Source organism: Cheilinus undulatus, linkage group 23, assembly GCF_018320785.1.
Source record: "Cheilinus undulatus linkage group 23, ASM1832078v1, whole genome shotgun sequence".
Classification (NCBI taxonomy): Eukaryota; Metazoa; Chordata; class Actinopteri; order Labriformes; family Labridae; genus Cheilinus; species Cheilinus undulatus.
This window is the reverse complement of record NC_054887.1, coordinates 14,719,767-14,739,472: the sequence shown is the minus strand read 5'-3', so window position 1 is coordinate 14,739,472 and position 19,706 is coordinate 14,719,767. Positions and strand designations below refer to the sequence as shown.

Here is a 19,706-nt window from a genome sequence, read left to right as displayed (position 1 = left end):
GGGGGAGACAGTGAGAAGACGATTTTATCAAGCAATCAATCAGAATATGATGGTCTGGAGATTTTTAAGCAGCTCTGATTTTAAACTATGAACTTTATAATCACTTTGGACAGACCATGCTGCTTATCCCTCTCAGAAGAATGAATTAAAGATTTGTAATTTCATGCTTTCGGCACATCTAATAGATCTAATGGATGAAATGAAAGCAGCAGTTTTACTGTGTTGAATCACAGAGCAGTTCCTAATAGTGCTTTGGAGGATATTATTTAGAGAAACCAAACAAGTTTCACCATGAGTGAGCACTTGGCAGCAAGCATAAACATACAGTAAAGCAAAATGGTACCTGTACTGGTATAACACTTTTCTATCTCTGACCACTCAAAGCACAACACTTTACATTCACCAATTCTCACAACAATCAAACACTGATAGAAGAAGAACAAAGCACGGCGACGGTACAGTATTAACTAATCCAGTTCATTCACTACCAGCTGTGCCACTTTGGAGCAATTTAGGGATAACTGATACTTTGACATCTTGACCTGAGGGACCAGGAATGAATCTCAGAACATTAGTAAGGTCTAACTACAGTCATGGACAAAAGTATTGGCACCCCTGGATTTTTTCCAGAAAATACACCATTTCTCCCAGAAATTGTTGCAATTAAAAATGTTTTTGTTATACACATGTTTATTTCCTTTATGTGCATTGGAACAACACAAAAAATCTGAAGAAAAAAGACAAAATTGACATAATTTTACACAAAACTCAAAAAATGGGCCAAACAAAATTATTGGCACCCTTTTAAAAGTGTGGGTAAATAATTTTATTTCCAGCATGTGATGCTCATTTAAACTCACCTGTGGCAGTAACAGGTGCTGGCAATCTAGAAATCACACCTGAAGCCAGTTAGAATGTATAAAAGTTGACTCAACCTTTGTGTTGTGTGCCTGTGTGTGTCACACCAAGCATGGAGACGAGAAAGAAGAGCCGGGAATTTTCTGAGTACTTAAGAAGCAAAATTGTGGAAAAATATGAACAATCTCAAGGTTTCAAGACCAACTCCAGAGATCTTGAAATTTCTTTGTCTACTGTGTGTAATGTAGTCAAGAAGTTTATAACCCATGGAACTGTGGCCAATCTCCCTGGATGTGGACGGTAGAGAAAAATTGACAAATGAATGCAATGCAGGATAGTTGAAATGGTGGATAAACATCCTCAGTCAACTTCCACACAAATTCAGGCTGTCCTGCAGACCCAGGGTGCAAAAGTGTCAGCTCAGACCATACATTGGAATTTGAATGAGATGAAGCGCTATGGCAGGAAACCGAGGAGAACCCCACTGCTGACAAAGACACATGAAAAAGCCAGACTGGAGTTTGCAAAAATGTACCCAAGTAAGCCTCAATCCTTCTGGGAGAACATTTTGTGGACAGATGAGACTAAGGTAGAGCTTTTTGGAAAAGCAGGTCTTACTACTGTTTACAGAAAACGGAATGAGGCCTACAAAGAAAAGAACACAGTACCTACAGTCAAACATGGTGGAGCTTCAAGGATGTTTTGGGGTTATTTTGTTGCCTCTGGCACTGGGTGCCTTGACTGTGTGCAAGGAATCATGAAATCTGGAGACTATCAAAAAATTTTGGGCAGCAGTGTAGGGCCTAGTGTCAGAAAGCTGGATCTACATCAGAGGTCGTGGGTGTTCCAGCAGGACAATGACCCCAAACGTACCTCAAAAAGCACCAAGAAATGGTTGCAGACAAAGCACTGGAGAGTTCTGAAGTGGCCAGCAATGAGTCTGGATCTAAATCCCATTGAATACCTATGAAGAGATCTCAAAACTGTTGTTGCAAGAAGCACCCTTCACCTGGAGCAGTATGCAAAAGAAGAGTGGTCCAAAATTCCATTTGAGAGGTGTAAGAAGCTTGTTGATGGTTATAGGAAGCCATTGCTTTCAGTTATTTTTTCCCAAGGGTGTGCAACCAAATATTAAATTGAAGGTGCCAATAATTTTGTCCAGCCCATTTTTTGAGATTTGTGTAAAATTATGTCAATTTTGTCTTTTTTCTTCAGATTTTTGTGTTGTTCCATTGCACATAAAGGCAATAAACACATGTATACCAAAAACATTTGTAATTGCAACAATTTCTGGGAGAAATGAAAAAATTCCAGGGGTGCCAATACTTTCGTCCATGACTGTATAAAGCATATTGTGTTAATCATCTTTCAGTAATCTGACTGCCTTAATAATGACTGTGACAAAATGCCTTGTCAGCCACAAATGAAAGCTGGGATTTAGGCTGTATTTTTTTTAAATCAAATTAAGTGAACATATCTCAACTCGTATTGGATTGGTTTTACTAACTCTTATACACTATAGATGAGTTATATCAACAAGATATATGACCCCGTCATCCTTGTTTTTCTGAATGTGGCCCATGTTGAAAAAGTTTTTGCTGAAAGCATTTCAGAGAAGGTGTTTTTTTGCACTTCTGCTGACAGGCCTCAGCATGAGTTTTATCCACCACTCCCTCATTTTGTTTTGTCACGCTGATTGGCCCGTAATGAATGTGATGTGAATGTGATGTCCAATCAACTCCCAAGAAGTTTTTGAAAAGTCCTGCCCTTTCCAAACATTTTGTATGTGATGGGAGGTTTCCAAGACACGGTGCCTATAAAAAATATTCACCCCCTTGGATGTTTGACCCTTTTTACTGATTTAATAAATAAATCATGGTCAATATAATTTGGCTATTTTGACAAAGGAATTTCTTGAAAAAAATAATACCTCTTCAAGGTGAAAGGAGAAACAGATTTCTACAAAGGAATGTCAATTAAACAAAAATGTGTATAAAGACACTTGTGTCTGGAAGGTCCAATCACTGGCTAATCGGTATTCCTGGCTACCATTACACCATAAAGACAAAAGAGCACTTCAAGCAACTCAAAGAAAAGGTTATTGAAAAGCATAAGTAAAGGAATGGATGCAAAATAAAGTTTATCATAAGGCATGTGTGAGACTCCATGGTCAAGTGGAAGAAGGTTCTTTGGACTGATGAGACCAAAATGATGCTTTTATGTCATCAGGTAAGATGCTTTGTTTGGTAGATACCAAACACATCCCCACAAACACACCATCCCCACTGTGAAGCACGGCGGTGGCAGCATTATAATGTGGGGATGCTTCTTAGCAGCCGGCCCTGGAAGGCTTGGAACGGTAAAGTTACCTTCTACCTAGAATAAATGTGGTAAAATATGGGACAACCCTTGAGGACAGTCTTTTCTGTCTGCAAAAGAACTACGGTTTGGGAGATTTATTTTCCAGCAAGACAATGACCCAAAGCATACAGTGAAAGCTACACAGAAATGGTTTAAAGTGAATCTAATCAAATTGTATTTACATTGTTTTCACTTTGACATTAAAGGGTTTTACTTGTCAGAAAAGCCAAATTATATTGACCATGACTGATTAATAAAATTAGTAAAAGTGTAAAACATCCAAGTGGATGGATACTTTTTATAGGCACTGTAGTTGTGAAAAACACTGGAATGTATTCTATGCAATGGATTCATAAAAACAGCTTATCTGGCATGTCACATTATCAAGTCTTAGAAAGTGAAAGAAAATTCAGCAGTTGACAGACCCACAGCAGCAAATGAAAATAACATTCAAAGAAAAGTGATGGAGGGAATTTATCTTTGTACAAAAGCTCAGCTTGTAAAAGAACTGGCTTTCATTAATGCTGTAGCCTCCAACAACCAAAACACTACGGTCTATTGTTAATTTTTCACCACGGGCATCATCACACGCCAGTTTGGTAGTCCGTCTGCCTTGCTGATCGAACCAGCTTGTATTTCCAGGTTTTGGAAGGATAAAATCCTCAGAGATTTCATCATGCATGGAAATGTTTTATGCCTCTATGCTGATAGTGTTGTTTGTTCGTCCATGCAGGCCATTCTTGCAAATGCAACATCACAAAAAAAACTTTGATGGGTTTTCTTGAAACTTTGCACAGTTGCTCAGCCTGACCCAAGGATGAACTCTAAGGTCAAGGTTATCAAGCCACTTTACTCCCACAATCGACACCTTTGCTGATTGCCAGGTGATAGATCTAACAGCTCAGAAATGTGTTACAGAATAATGTTATAAAAATATGTTCTTTTGTAGTTGTAAACCTTGTTCCATATGTGTTTCTCTGCTGTTTTCCTGGCAGTCAAAGTTACACCCAACAGTTAAGAGAAACCCTTAAAAATGAATGAAAGTGATTCAAAGCAGACAGAAAGATGAAGAGAGATAGACGTGGAGAGAGAGGCAGATGGATAATGAACAGCAGTTATTAATCTCAGCCTTTATTATCACACTCATCTCTTTATTGACTCTATCTTTTTCCCCTATCTGAGCTGCTCCACAGACTACGTGGGAGATTAAACCACGGTTATGAAGGAAAAATAATGATATTTTGAGGATACTGAGGGTTCAATCTGCAGAGATCCAGACAGCTATCATTCACTGGAGCTATATTTCATATACACCACGACGATGGTGATGAAGTGAGCCACAGCGGGAGGGAGAGGAGGAGGAATTAAAACAGTCTGAGGCGAGGGGAAAAGCTTTGCATCTTAAGGGCAGGAATGTTTTCATGAGCCTTTTGATTATTTTCCCTCCGGCTCTGAATTCCCCTCCAGGGCAGCGCCCCGCTTTCCTGGAGGAATCTTAATTGATTGTCCTGTGGCCTGCATCGTCACCGCTCACAACAAGTGTGTCCTTTCAGCGCTGAGAGGGAGGGAGACCCGACGACTGAAATAACTCAGGGACCACCACCGAGAGCTAAACGCAGAGACGGCTTGACTAAAGAGGCTTGTGTGTACTTTTCTTTGAAGCTGATCTTTAACCAAGGAGGAGGTTCATCATGTGCATAGTTTGCTGCTGAAACAAAGAAGAAAAACCATGTCTTCATACTGTTTTTTATCAGATGCTGGCATTTAGAAAACGTAAAGAAGTGGTCACATGACCTTTAAATCAGAAATTACTGAGCAATGTCCCGTTTATTTAGGATTGTCATGTGAGGATTCAGGTCACAAACTGAGCTTTTCTGTTGTTATTCAAATGGAAAATAAATGCTGATTAACCAGTCACTGGCTAATCAGTGTTCCTGGATACCATTACACCATGAACACAAAAGAACACTCCAACCAGTTTAGAGAAAAGGTTATTTAAACTTTTTAATACTTTTTAACCCCTTAATGCATCGTTACCCTCTTGTTTTTGCAACATTTTCCCCCAGTGTTAATGCTTTTTTCCCATGTCTTCTGCCATTTTTAGTGTTTTTTTGAACACTCTAACTCCTTTTCACCATTTTATCTGGCCATTTTTGCAGCTTTTTTTCTTTTTACCACTCTTAACCCATTCTAGATACTTTCTAACCCCTTTATACTACTTTAACTGGCCTTTTGACACAATGTTGCATTTTTTAAATCAATTGCTTTTCACCAGATATTTAATCCTTTTTAGCCACTTCTTCTGACCATTTTTGCAACATTTTTCCCAATGTTAATCCATTTTGGTATGTTTTGTCCCTTTAAGCTGTTTCTTGCTACTCTTAACCAATTTTCACCAATCTTTAATCCCTTTTTGCTGCTTAATCTGACCATCTTTGCAACGGTTTGCCACTCTTAACTCATTCTTGATACTTTTTAACCCTTCATTGCTACTTTATCTGGCATTTTTTGCCACTTTTAACACATTTCTTGATACTTTGCTAACTTAAACCCATTTGGCCTCTTTATAATCACTTCCACCACATCTTTAACCCCTTATAACTACTTTAACCGGCCTTTTTGCAACATTTTCCCCAATGTTAATCCACTTTGATATGTTTTGTCCCTTTAAGTTGTTTTTTTTTGCTACTCTAGCCTTTTGCAATGTTTTGCTACTCTTGACCCATTCTTCATACTTTATCTGTCCTTTATTTTGCCACTTTTAACACATTTCTTGATACTTTTTGGGCCTCTTTGCTAACTGAAGCCCATTAAGCCACTTTTTAAAAGCTTTCAACACATCTGTAACCCCTAACAGCTACTTAATCCAGCCATTTTTGCAAAATCTTTCCCCAGTGTTAATCTATTTTAGCTATGTTTTGTCCCTTTTACCTTTTTTTGCTACTCTTTATCCCATTTTCACTTTTTTATCTGGCTGGTTTTGCAACATTTTTGCCACTCTTAACCCATTCTTGATACTTTTTAACCCCTTTTCCCGACTTTATCTGGCCTTTTTCACCCCAATTCTGCCACTTGTTACACATTTCTTGATCCTTTTTGCTATATTTGCTAAGTATAACCCTTTTGCCACATTTTAAGTACTTTTGCCACTTTTTAACCCTTTATCACTAATTTATCTGGCCATTTTTGCAACATTTTTGCCACTCGTTGCCCATTTTTGATATGTTTAAAACCCTTTTCACTAATTTATCTAGTGGTTTTTGCAATTTTTTCCAAATGTTAACCATTTTTTGTTACTTTTTGTCTCTTTTTGCCCCTTCGTACCACTCTTTAACCCCTAGTCACTTCTTTATCTGGCTATTTCTGCCCCATTTCTTGATACTTTCAGCCCCTTTTTGCCAGCTATAACCCATTTTGCCACTCTTTAACTGCTTTTCACCACTTTTGTTATCATTTAGGCCATTTTTTATTGCTTTGATAAAATATGGCAATCACTGATTTACTTTACAATAGACCATAATTTTGCTGACCCCCTCATGGACTCCTCATTTGGCTGGGCCTCGGAAAGCTCTCCCCTTTACCCTCCGTTCATGGTTATGCCTCCATAGTTTTCCAACGAGGAGAAATGGGTGTGGGCTCTTACGGGTTAAAATGAACAAAACTCTTCCAAAATAATGGCTTTTTGCTGATTTATTTAATATACCATATAAATACATACATAAAAAGTGGTGATATCCACTTCAACTAAAGTTCAGTGCATTTTTATATTACTAAACATCTATCATTGCAGACGGGACGCCCAGGTTGTCAATCTCAGTGCTGCAAGAAAGAATGACTAAGGTTCTTGTATTGAGCATTTGTAAAATCAAACTTTATGAATTTCTCCTTTTTGTGAAAGAATCTGCACAAATCCTGAGTTCATTTCTGTTTGCTGCTCCCTTTGCTTCTTCCTGCCTTTTCTTGCAATATAATCTTTTATAAAACCTGCTTCCCGTTGTATCAAACAGCCCTTTAAACCGATTTATGCCAACTTTAAATTGACAAGACGAGATGGATTATGAGTGTGTGCTCCAAAAGCAGGCCTGACTTTCCCTCTCCTCCTCTCTTTGTGCTCTCCACTCCTCCCTCTCCATGCTAACGCTGACACATCAAAGCCCTCCTAGGCGTAACGCTGCAGAGTGAGTAGCAGCTTTTTGTTGACGAAAATCTTCCCTTTTTTATCCGCTCACAGACATCAAGCCATGATTCACGCAGATGTCGCAGGGAGCGTGCTGCGCTGCGTCCCAGAGGAGGACAAACGCTGTAATTAACATCGGAGAAAAGAGACAAGGGAGGGAATCTTGTCATCTGCAGCTTTGCCTCAGTGTTCCTCTCCTTATCTCTCTTCTTTCCACAGGATTACTTTCTGCCATTTTATCTCAGATCACTCAGTCTCTTGTGCAGTTTCCATGAGAAGGCGTGAGGATGAGAGGAAGAGAGCAGGAGGGGCATGTGAGATGTCGATACAGCCTGAGAGGAAGCGGTGATGGAGATCGCTGACCTCTGGCCATGTCAGAGTGTTCCCATGGGGCAGCGGAAACCATTACTGGCATATTTTCTTACACAATAACCTCTTTAATCCCCAGTGGACCAGGAGAGTGGGGTATAAAACCACAGCGATAAAAGTAGTAAGCAGCACCACATGAAATGGTCGATTTAGTTTGATCTCTTCCGATTGGTGAAGTTCCCAGGAGGGCCTCAAACCTGCAGTCAGCAGAATCCCTTAGCAGTAATACTGCATATTGATAGGATCATGTGTATGAGAGGGAGTGGGAGGATTTCCATCCTCTGTTAGCAAACTTGTCCATAAAATGTGGAAGCAAATTCAAAGGGAAGAAGAAACAATCTTTCTGCATATATTTAATCTCATTAGTTATTATCAGAGCTGCATATGCTAATAGAAATACCCTTACAGTTTTATCTTCTGTGGCAGTGTACATTCACATCAGTGCTGCTTTCTCGTCACTGCACATTTTCCTTTTTTGAACGTGGAGCACTCATTTTCAAGTCCTCATTTCCTCACCATGGCTGTATTATTGTCACTGAAAGATGTTACGAGTTTGAAAAATGATCCGAGAATCAGCGCGGAGTCGTGTAGATGTGACAGCTGGAATGAATAGCTGCTTCAAATCTGCTGACGGTTGCAAAAGAAGAAAAAAGGAGGATGAGGAAAGAGGCGTAGGGGAGATTAAGGATAGGATGGAAGTAAATAAGAAAGTTACTCAAAGGATAAAGGGAATTCTGCATTATCAAGGGGCTCAAAATCTGCAAGATATGCATCTAATTTGAAGTAATTCCTAACAAAAAAACAAGGTCAGATTGATGTATGCATGAGCGGGGATTAAATTTGTGCACACACAAATAAACCCTTTCCATCCTTCTTACTTAGACTTGAACTTAAATTCAGCTGTCTAAAATGTGTTGTATTTCTGTGTATAACTCTTTAAACATGTAACACATTAGAGAAGGAACATGTAAATCATAACTTAAAGCGTGTTGTGACAGCACACTACATCAGTGACGGAATCAGCTTGATTTCATTGTTAAAGATCTTTGGTCTTATTTGACCAAAATGATTTATTTTGGCCATCAGGCAACATGCTATGTTTGCCACACATCCCCACTGTGAAGCATCATGCTGTGGGGGTGCTTCTCAGCAGCATTTTAAAGATTTTTTAAGACTGTTTAAGAATAAAAAACAATCTCCCTTCACTTTCAGTGGCTTAAGAAGTGCAAAAAGTGTCTGATACAGACTCTGCAGCTAAACAGAGAGGGGAAAGTATTTTTTTGCATCCTTCCTTAGGTTGGTGGCAGTAGCTCAGTCTGTAAGGATTTGGGCTGGGATTTGGAGGATCATATCTGGACTCTGGCCTGGTACCTGAAGAAGTGCAAGTTCACTTCCCAAGTACTGTCGGAGTGCCCTTAAGCAAGCGGCTGAACCCCCGGCAGCGCTTCAGCAAGAGCAACAAGGCCATCTCTCAAACATCTCTCCATTAGTGCATGTGCTGTGTGCATGTTTGCTTGTAACTCATCCTATGAAATGTATTTTATGAGACCATCAGATAAGACACAATGTTTGGCAGACACTGCACATCACTGTAAACACCATCCCAGCTGTGAAGCATGGTGGTGGCAGCATCATGCTGTGGGGGTGCCTCCTGGTAGCCAGCCTTGGAAGACTTGTAAAGGTAGAGAGAAAAATGAATGTGGCAAAATCTAGGAAAATCCTGGAGAATAATCTTATCCAATCTTTAAAATATACAGCACTGGATAGGTTTTTGAACATATATTTTGCTGCGTCAGCCAGTTGGTTCCATGAAAATTCCTGAAAATATTGCAGCAAATCCCCCAACTTTGCCAGTGAATTGACCCTAACTTTCAACTTTCCTAACAGTCTTCCAAAAATGTCCAAACATATTCCCCATAATTCCATGAAATTGCTGGAAAATTCCCCAAAACTTCCAAACAAATTCCCTGAAATTTCCATAAGATTTCTTGAAAAATTCCCAAAAATGTACACATAAGTTTTCTAAATTTCCATGAAAGTACCAAAATACTTCAATGCAAATCCCCCACAAAAAATTTAAATCAAACTTCCAAATATTAGAAGCACATTTCCCAATTTTCCATGAAAATGTCTGAGAACATCCAAAATAACCAAACAAATTCCCAAATATGGGCCATCAGACAAGACGCTATGTTCGGCTGACACCAAACACTGCACTTCACCACAAACACACCATCCCCACTGTGAAGCAGAGTGGTGGCAGCATCATGCTGTAGGGATGCTTCTCAGCAGACAACCCTGGAAGGCTTGTAAAGGTAGAGGGTAAAAATGAATCTGGCAAATCTAGAAAAATCCTAACCTTGCAAAGCAGATGGATACGCCTGTTTCTGTGTTTCTCACTGGCAAATCCATCTTGCAAAGCTTCCGTCTGAACTGTTTGGGTCCGGTTAGAAAGTGACAGGACCAATCAGTGTCGAGGGGCAGTATTTTCAGGCACGGCGGGGTCGTGATGTTAGCGAGCAGCAACAAGAGGCCGGTACAATTATGGCGGAAGACATTAGGCTGGATGCTGCTAAAGCACCAGTTTTATTAGAACTTGATGACATTTCTTTGTTAAAAGAACAAAGAACAGCAGTGATTTGTTTTCTTTTCATGTGTCACTTGTTTTGTTGCTCTGATTGGCCCATTCATCCAATCACCCTCTGAGTTTCTTTTCAAAGGCTCTGCCCTTTCCCAAACGCTCTGTATGAGTGGGTTTTCCAGATGGATGTGTGAAACAAATCTATTTGGCGTGCCAGGTTAGGAAAATCCTGGAGGATGATCTTATTCAGTCTGCAGGAGAACTTCAGCTTGGGAGAAGATTTATTTTCCAGCATGACAATGAACTGAAGAATAAAGCAAAAGGGTTTCAACACAACAAAGTGAATGTTCAGGAGTGGCCAAGTCAGAACCCAGACCTTAATCTAATAGAGAACTTGTGGCTGGCCTTGAAAAGGGCTAGTAACGCCCAATCCCCATGCAACCTGACAGGGCTTGATCAAAGAAGAATGGAGTAAAATTGTGTCCTGATGTGCAAGCCTGACTGAGGCCTATCCACACACACTCAGTGCTGTGATGTGCTGCTAGATCAGTGTGCTTTAATGTGTTGTGTCAACTTGGGTCTGTGGTGCTGATCAGAGGCAGCTTGATGACATTTTAATGGTGTTTTTCTGCATTGAATTTCTGAATAGTTGTATGACTATGCCTGTTTTGTGCAAATTAGCATGCACATCTATTTGAGGACAATAAAATACATTTGCACTCAGCCCCAGCACAGTCTTGTTACACCACTGACCAGACTATATTAACTTGTCTAATCTAAATGGTTGATCTTCCCATGTTGATCTGTTTAAATTAAGATGGACCCGTTCCCTCTCTACAGTATATTACCTCACATTCAGAAACAGTTTTGCTGTAAATTGGTTTGGGAGAGAATGAGATGCTAATGCATCGTGATGTGCAGCTCTGGGATTCTGCAGAGCATCAGAGCAGTTTGTTTAAAGGAGATGCCAGAGACATGTTTCCCTCGAAGAAATAAAAACTGCTTCCTACTGCAATTTAAACCCTGCAGCAGTCGATGCTGGCTATATATTTCTCCAATTAATTCCCCGTTTATATTCTGTAAGGTTATTCTGGTGCAGCTTCTGGAAGATGTTAGGAAAGAGGGTATGACTGTCGAGGAAAGTTGGTGGATTTATGCTTCAGACGTGCAAAGTGAATAAGGTAAAAGTAAAACGCTGCAGCAGACACGCTTCCCCTTTAGTTGGATGCTTTTTCTGCTTTTCTTCTCCTCTGCTCAGTCTGTTAAAAACCGATCCATCTGTGAGTCTCGTCTGCAGCTCGTCTCTCTTCTTGCTCGCTGTGAAGTCATCTTAACAAAGATCAATAGAGCTCATCAAAGCACCTCTCTTTCTCACACACATACACTCGAACGCACACGCTGAGCACTGAAGGCACTCTGTCTCTCTGACCCTCACAGGCTGGCATTCATAGAGCTGCACGAATAAAGCTGCCAGTGTGCCATGACTGTACCAAACAAGTGCATAAAGCTTCACCTGAGTCTCTAAAAGGCAACAAGGCGAGGCTCTTCAGCAAAACTTGAACAATGCTGACACTTTATGAGGACGTTCATCCTTTCCAGCGAGGCCGGCGGCACGTTAACTTTCCATAATGTCATTTAGGGGAAGTCAGAGCAGCAGACGGGGACTTTTAGTGAACCATCTGCCGTCACTGCGACACAGAAAAGCCAGAGGAAATGTTTCTTTACCTGTATTTATGCAGGGAAACGGCTGAAAACACAAACACATGCTCTCTTTCTGGAAAGGTCTGCTTCATATTCATGCAGCTCTGCACATTCTTACCTGGAAAAACCTGAGCACAGCCACAGCCGTCTACTGAGAAGCTCTGAGGAGCTCAGAGGCAAAACATGCAACTGGAGGAAATATCCTTGTTTATGTGAAATGTTTGGATAAAAAGAACCTAAAGAAATAAGAAGCAACACTTCATATGTTCCTTTAGTTTCTGTCTGTCATGCACTAGACCAGTGATACTCAACCCGTGATTTGTGGCTCTTTTATGTCTTAATTTGAAACATTATTCCCCCAGAAAATCTTTAGAAAGGGAAGAAATCATCCATTAAAAGTCACATTAATCAGTTTAAATGCCCACATTAATATGGTTGGCTTTCATTTTCAACCTTAATTTTTTTCTCTATATTTCTGTATATTTTTCTGTATATTTCTTGGTGCTGCCAATCAGGTGCCTGATTGGCAGCACCTGTTAGAATGGGCCCTGCTACAGTGGTTAGTAGATGTCTGCTTCAAGAATCGGCACACCACGTTTGACTGATCTGGATAGGGCCCGTCAGTTCGGGAACTTCAAGCTGGTGTTCAGCAAAACCAAGTTGCGGCATTGTTTGGCGTGAACCCTTGTACCATCTCCAAACTGAAGGCCAAGTTCCATATAATGGGGAATGTCAGAGACAGGCCACGAAGTGGGCGTCCCAAGAAGACAACACCCTGAGAATACTTTTTTCTCACCCTGTCAGCAAGAACTCTATCATCCAAGATGACAGCACTCGCCCCCACAGAGCGAGGTTTATCAGAGACTACCTCCAGAATTTGGGAGTGGAGAGGATGGAATGGCCTGCCAGCAGTCCTGACCTTAACCCCATTGAACACTTGTGGGATCAGCTTGAGTGTGCTGTTCGTGCCAGAGTGACCAACACAACCACGTAGGCTGACTTGAGACAAATGCTGGTTGAAGAATGGGATGCCATCCCACAGCAGTGTGTGACCAGGCTGGTGACCAGCATGAGGAGGAAGTGCCAGGCTGTTGTGGCTGTGTATGGTTCTTCCACACGCTACTGAGGCTCCTGTTAAATGAATAAATTGTTAAATTGTCAATATGTCTTGTTTCTTCAAACTTCAATCATCCAATCCACCAAACACCAAACAAAAGTCAATGGCAGAATCAGCTGTTTAGCATTGGCAGCGAAAATTTGGCACATTTTTCATCGGCGCAACCCACATACTCAGCTCTGCTGCTCATCCCACAAAATGCATGATCCTTACAAATATGCCATCATTTAAAAGGGTAATAAACAGGCTTAAACAAGATTGATTAATTGCCTTACGTTCTGTTTTAAGTTTAGTTTTATTTTCCAGAAAGACAATGACCAGAAGTGTTCAGTGAAAGGACAAAACAGCATACTTAATGCAATTTTTAATGTCAACATAACTCCTAAAGAATATCTGCTGGGCCTGAAAGCAGCATCTACAAATCAAAAGTTAGCTTTTTCACACCAGGACATCTGCAAACCTCTCATAAGAACAGCAAAATAAGCCGTCTTTAAAGCTGTGAATCTACTGATTCATGATTTTTTGTGCTGGTGTTATGTAAGACCACTGCAGGGAGCCACTGAATGGCCACAGTGTTGGTGAGCCGGGGGCTAAAAGCACTGGGCTTCCCTGTTGGGACCAGTGAGACCAAACAAACACAAAAATACACTTGAAATATGATGCACTGTGCTGCAGGGTTCACAGAGTGGGTTAATGCTCAGTGTGATAATATAATCATTTATTAAAGCTTCATATTTCCTCACAGCAGAGTTTGGATTACTGCAGACACCTCACTGATGGCTGTCGGTAAAATCTGCAGTGAAACCGACGCCTTGGCTCATCTTAAGGAGCATTTAACGGACCATAAGATTTCACAAGCAGAGGTTTTAGTGGAGTGTTTTTAGAGGTTTTCCCTCTCTGACAGGGTTATGACTCAGGAGGAGGGACTAACTCCAGGAAAACTATTTAAAATCAATAAGAATAAGCTCAAATCCACTCACAATCCTTCCTATTTTGCCTCTAAAGAATCGCTTTGTCGTTGTTGAAAAGACTGGAAGCATCAGGTTAGAAATGATTTATGACCGCACTGCTCATAAGCTGGAGGTCTCACTGGAGAAAGATGAAAGAAGAAACCACCAGATTTGTCACTTTTAAAGCTGCTTTTATGTTCTGCTGCAATGACAACCTGGACTGTTTTGGTCCTTGAGGCCACATGGATGGATGCCACTGATACGGGCTGTTTTATATTCGAAGGCCACAGGAGAGTTTAGAAAAAAAGGATCCATGACAGCACAATAGTTTATTCTTTCCCCTACACCAACCCTACGACACAAACCTAACAATATTCAGCAGAATTTACCACAATTATATCTCGGTGTATAGAGGTTCTAAAGAGCCTACAAATCCATATTAAATGCTACATTTTGTGGTGTTAAAAATTAGGACAAGAGATTAAGATTTTTTTCCTCCTGTAGTGTAACCTATAACAAAGACAATTCATTGGGGAAAAGGGATTGAAAATGAAGCTTAAAAGCATCTATAAAAATATACAAACAGCCTCTCATCTGATTTCATTACAGCATTCATTTTCTTTCTTTCTTTAAAAGTCAATCACCATAGCTTCTTTTAACTTGTCAACATTTCCCCACTCTTCTTTGCAAAATCGGTCAGATTATGAGGTCATTTCCTGAGCACAGCCTCTTCCGGTGAACTCTCAGATTTTCAGCAGGATTCAGGGCTGAACTCTAACTGGGCCAGTCTAAAAGTTTTATCTTCTTCTGGTGAAGCCATCCTTTGGTAGATATAGATGTAGTCTTGGGTCACCCCCTTGGCTGTAGGCCTCAATCAGGCTTGCACATCTGGACACTGCAATTTTACTCCAAAACTGCTAAGCTCTGTCAGGTTGCACAGGATCAGGAATGCAAAGGCCTTATCAAGTCCACGGGCAAACTCTCTATTGGATTGGACCTTGTCATCCTTGAACATTTTTCGATGTATGCTTCAGGTCATTGTCTTGCTGGAAAATAAATCTTCTCCTAAGCTGTAGTTCAGTATACATTTTACCCTCTACCTTTACAAGCCTTCCAGGGCCAGCTGCCGAAAAGTATCCCCACAGTATGATGCTGCCACCACCATGCTTCACAATGGGGATGGTGTGTTTGTGGTGATGTAAAGTGTTGGCAAAAATGGCAAAAAAAACCCACCATTTTGGTCTCATCAGGCCAAAGAACTGTCCTCCAATTTACCACAGAGTCTCCCATATGTCTTGTGGTGAACTCTAGTCCAGATTTAAAGAATTTTCTTCAACAGTGGCTTTCTCTTTGCCACGCTCCAATAAAGCTCTGACCAAAGAAGAACCTTGGCAACAGTTGTTGTATCTCTCCCATGTTCAGAGTAGTCATAGGTGTCTTGGTGGCCTCTCTCACTAGTCTCCATCTTACACGGTCAGCCAGCTTGCGAAGATGGCCTGACCTAGGCAAAATTAGTGCCACATTCTTTCCACTTCTTGATGATGGATTTGACCTTACTCTGAGGGATGTTCAGTGCCTTAGACATTTTTTTTGTATCCATTCTCTGACTTATGCTTTTCAGTAACCTTTTCTCTGAGTCATAAGCGTAGCACAGGGGGAAAGGGTATTGATTTCCTGAGCCCACAGTAGGAAGGGCCCTTGAGAAGCATGCAATGAAAAGTGTTGTTTTTATTTCTTATACTAAAAGAATCGGTCAACAGACTGACCTCTCTCAGAAATCTCCAAATTTTGCAGTCCAGCGCTGCGAAATAATGCAAGTAAATTCGGTTTAATCATTGTGTAAATATTGCTCATAAATGAGGAAATCATGGTTAAAAATGCATTAAGATGCATAAATATTTGTAAAAATGACGCAACACTTGTTGCTTGGCTAGCCAGTTAAGGGGGGCCTGTGTAATATTCTTTCTGGGGGCCCAAAATCCCTGGCTACACCCCTGCTCTGTGTTGCTTTGAGCGTTCTTTTGTCTTTATGGTGTAATGGTAGCCAGAAATACTGATTAACCAGTGACTGGACCTTCCAGGCACAGGTGTCTTTATACTACAATCACTTGAGACATCCAAAAATAATTGTCCCTTTCCTATGAAGAATAAAAGTATTTCCCTGTTTAATTTGAAATTGGTAGCCAATGTCAGGTGGCACAACCGCAAATAAATGAAGCCTTATATGTACGTCATCAACCCAAACACAGAATAAACAAAGGTGAAATCACTCTGATCGGCCACTTCATGATAAATCTGAAGGACACCTGACACCTGCTCATTCTTAAACTTTTCTGTCCTGTAGTAAAATGACATCAGTAACATGAGATCATAAACCTGGCAGATCCAACTTGCCTTTGAACACACCATTAAACCCCTAGTATACATTTACACGCCTCTGCTTCAGGTTCACATGGGGCTACAAAGGACAGAACAGAGGATAAAGCGTTTCATGCTGCAGCTGCAAACAGCCTAATAACATAGGTTTACTATCTGTTCATATGTGGCATGTGTGTATTTGTGCTGAACGACATCTGAGGACCGTATAATTTGTGTTTGCGTGCATGCGTGCATGTACTGCTGCTGGCAGTGTCTGGGTGTGTATGAGTATCAGAGAGAGAAAAGTGTGTGTAATTATAGCAGCAGAGACAAGATAATGACAAACTGCTCTGACTTTCCCTCTGAGCCATCAAAGTTTCTCTTTTTCCTCTCATGAGCACTTCAACCTCTTTCTCTCTGTTTCAGCCCCGAGGGAGGACAAAGCAGCCAGGAGGAGAAAAAAGGGAGATGGAGGTAAAGGATAAAAAATGCTCCTGGCTTTTAATCTTTAATTTGAAACATTCACAAATTGGTATCTTTAAAGGGGAATTCCAGTGTTTTCAAACTATTTTTTGCACATTTCTCATGTCTAAATGACTTTTAGGTGAAATAACTCTGATTCTCCTGTAAGTTTCAGTGTTTTCAGGATAATCCTCGGGGCGAATTCAATCAAAATATTTTCATCAAAAAACATGTTCTACCACTAACAAGCTCAGATCGTTATTGTAAGTGTCTGAAAACATTACAGAAGGAATCCAGCTGAGAAAGCTCTTTTTTTTTTAAAGAGGAAGATGATTTTTAATCAAGTAGAGCGCTCTGACTGTTTCTTCAAAGCCACAAGACTCTATTAAAAAGCAGCCATTTAACCTTTTGACACTTCCATTAAATGTGTTTTTGTGAAGCTGAGATTGAACACAACAACAAAAACAAATGAACCAACAGAGGCAGGTCTGGGAGGTATAATGGTAGAAGAATTGGCTGTTATTTCTACTTCAAGACTGATTAGTTTGAGGCTTTTTTCACATATTCCATCACAACTTTGACCCACATAGGTGTGTATAACCACCTTTTTAATGTGATCAGTGCTAGGGATGGGTACCTTTCACATTTGAACCGGTCCGGTACCAGTTCCCGGTACCTGTGAACCGATACTGGTACACAACGGTACCCATTTTCGGTACTTTTGAGTGTGAATAATATGCAATTATAAATGTTATATAACCTCAAAACTTATGAATTTTTAATATCAAAACACTATCAAATATTGGTGTTTAAAAAAAGTGGTTTTAAAAAATTATTCCAACATGGAAAACCTAAACTACTATAACTACCCAGTGTTTTTCTATGTATTGCACAAATTAAAACCCAGCCCACTAACTCCTGTTCCTCTAATTTCCCCTCTTGGAAAAATGTGTGTTGGGGTCCATGGAGGGCGAATAAGTTTAAAACAAATGAACAATAGAGTATGGAGTCAAAATAACTCAATGAATAAATAAAAGGTATAAAATTTTACCAATTAAATTATTACAAATGAAAGAAAACAAACAACTTCCACTTCCATTAGTTACATGTACTGCATATCTTCTTTCCTCATGCAGTTCTTTTTCCAACAAGACTAAGATATCATCTTTCCCTGGTAAGAGCAGTCTGCCCACACTCATCAAACAATCATCCACGCAGAAGCATAAACGCCACACACAGGGTCCATTACGTTATATTTGTATTTACTGCAAAAAATTAACAGAAAGTGGTAAATTGTTTCATTCTGCGATGAAATAAGCAGTTAGAATGAGCCTGTGGCTCTGTCACTCCATCGAAATCTCTCTGAGTCCATCTATCCTGTCAGAGCGCTTCATACGGCGCCAGCTGCGCCAGGTTAGAGAGAAGGCGATCAACTTTTAGGACGCAGTCATACTAGGCAGTCTGCACAGTACCTTAATTCAGTCTCTATGAGGTGACTGAGCAAACAAACATATCCCTTTATCTACTATATTTCCATGGTTGAAAGTGAGGATTCGGTATGAGAGAGAGTGAAGGAGGGAGGAGAACGAGCAGGAAACAGCGGGAGCCGATCAGCCATGCTTGTTTTGTTGATGTAGTTAGCCACTACTGACGTCGTCACTCTTGTGCATGCAATGCTGCGTTTGCATTCTGCGTTTGCATCCTGCATGGAAAATTGACTTCCACACTCTTGCAGTCACAAGGATGCGTTTAGGTACTGAAACATGGTACTGTTTGATTTTATGTGAATCGGTACTCGGTAGTACCGACGGAATTCGGTCGGTGCCTACAAAAGTATCAAATTCAGTACCCATCCCTATTCAGTGCCAAACTTCTCATAAGGGGAAAGTTTTCTGAGGCCCAGTCCTATAGAGGGGTCCATCAAGGTCAGAAGGAACATGGTCCATCCTACTTTGAAGCCATGCCAGCCAAATTTCTTTTTATCCAGCATACTAACGAATTAATTCAGATCAGGTATGGGAGCATATGCCAGTTAGGTACTTCGTATTTGGTCCTGTACTGCTCCTTCCTCCTGATGGCCACTCTCTAGGCCTGTGCCAAGCCCATACCCCTTCTCTCCAGGTATCCTCCCATTGGACACCTTCACGACGCACCTGGTCAACCCCTGGAGTCTGGACCAGCTACTGGGTCCCGGGCACCGAGTATGTGGCGAGCTGAATCAGGCCCGGGAAAGCATGCAAGGTGCCCATAATGGCACAGCTGCTATTCTGCTATCAGGGAGCTGACCCTTCCCATCCTCACTCTCCTGAGCACATCAGCATTAGTCTTCACAAAGTCATCTTGTGGATACCTCTAGCCATCAGTCAATGTCCAGGCCTCACAAGAGTACAGTAAGACTGGAAGGACAAAGGACCGAAAGACTCTGACTTTCATCTGGGAACGCCACACTGTCTTGCTCAGCAAACCCATCACCCCATGCACAAGTCTGAGTCTGCGGTTGATCTCATCCTTGCAGTTCAGAGATGGATTTCGCTTTCAAGGTGGGTGAACTGTTTTACAACTTCCATGCTCTCACCATCCACAGACTCAAATTCAACGGCAGCATTCAAGGCATCCCCAGACGCCTGGATCTTTGCCGGCATTCCCAACGCTTCAGCAAGTTAAGAGCCCCCACAAGAACATCTACAGTCCCTTTAAGGATCACAGCATCAAGAGAAAGTCCAGATCAGTTTTCTGGACATCGCCAGACACTCGGCTTCCCCTGTTACCCAT

At 40.9% G+C, this 19,706-nt stretch overlaps 1 protein-coding gene across 2 annotated transcripts in view; it reads right to left on the bottom strand.

The window, feature by feature from the left end:
- The window catches only part of chst11 (carbohydrate (chondroitin 4) sulfotransferase 11), a 171,917-nt gene that overhangs the window by 9,449 nt on the left and 142,762 nt on the right, over window positions 1–19,706 (bottom strand). The window lies entirely within an intron of this gene.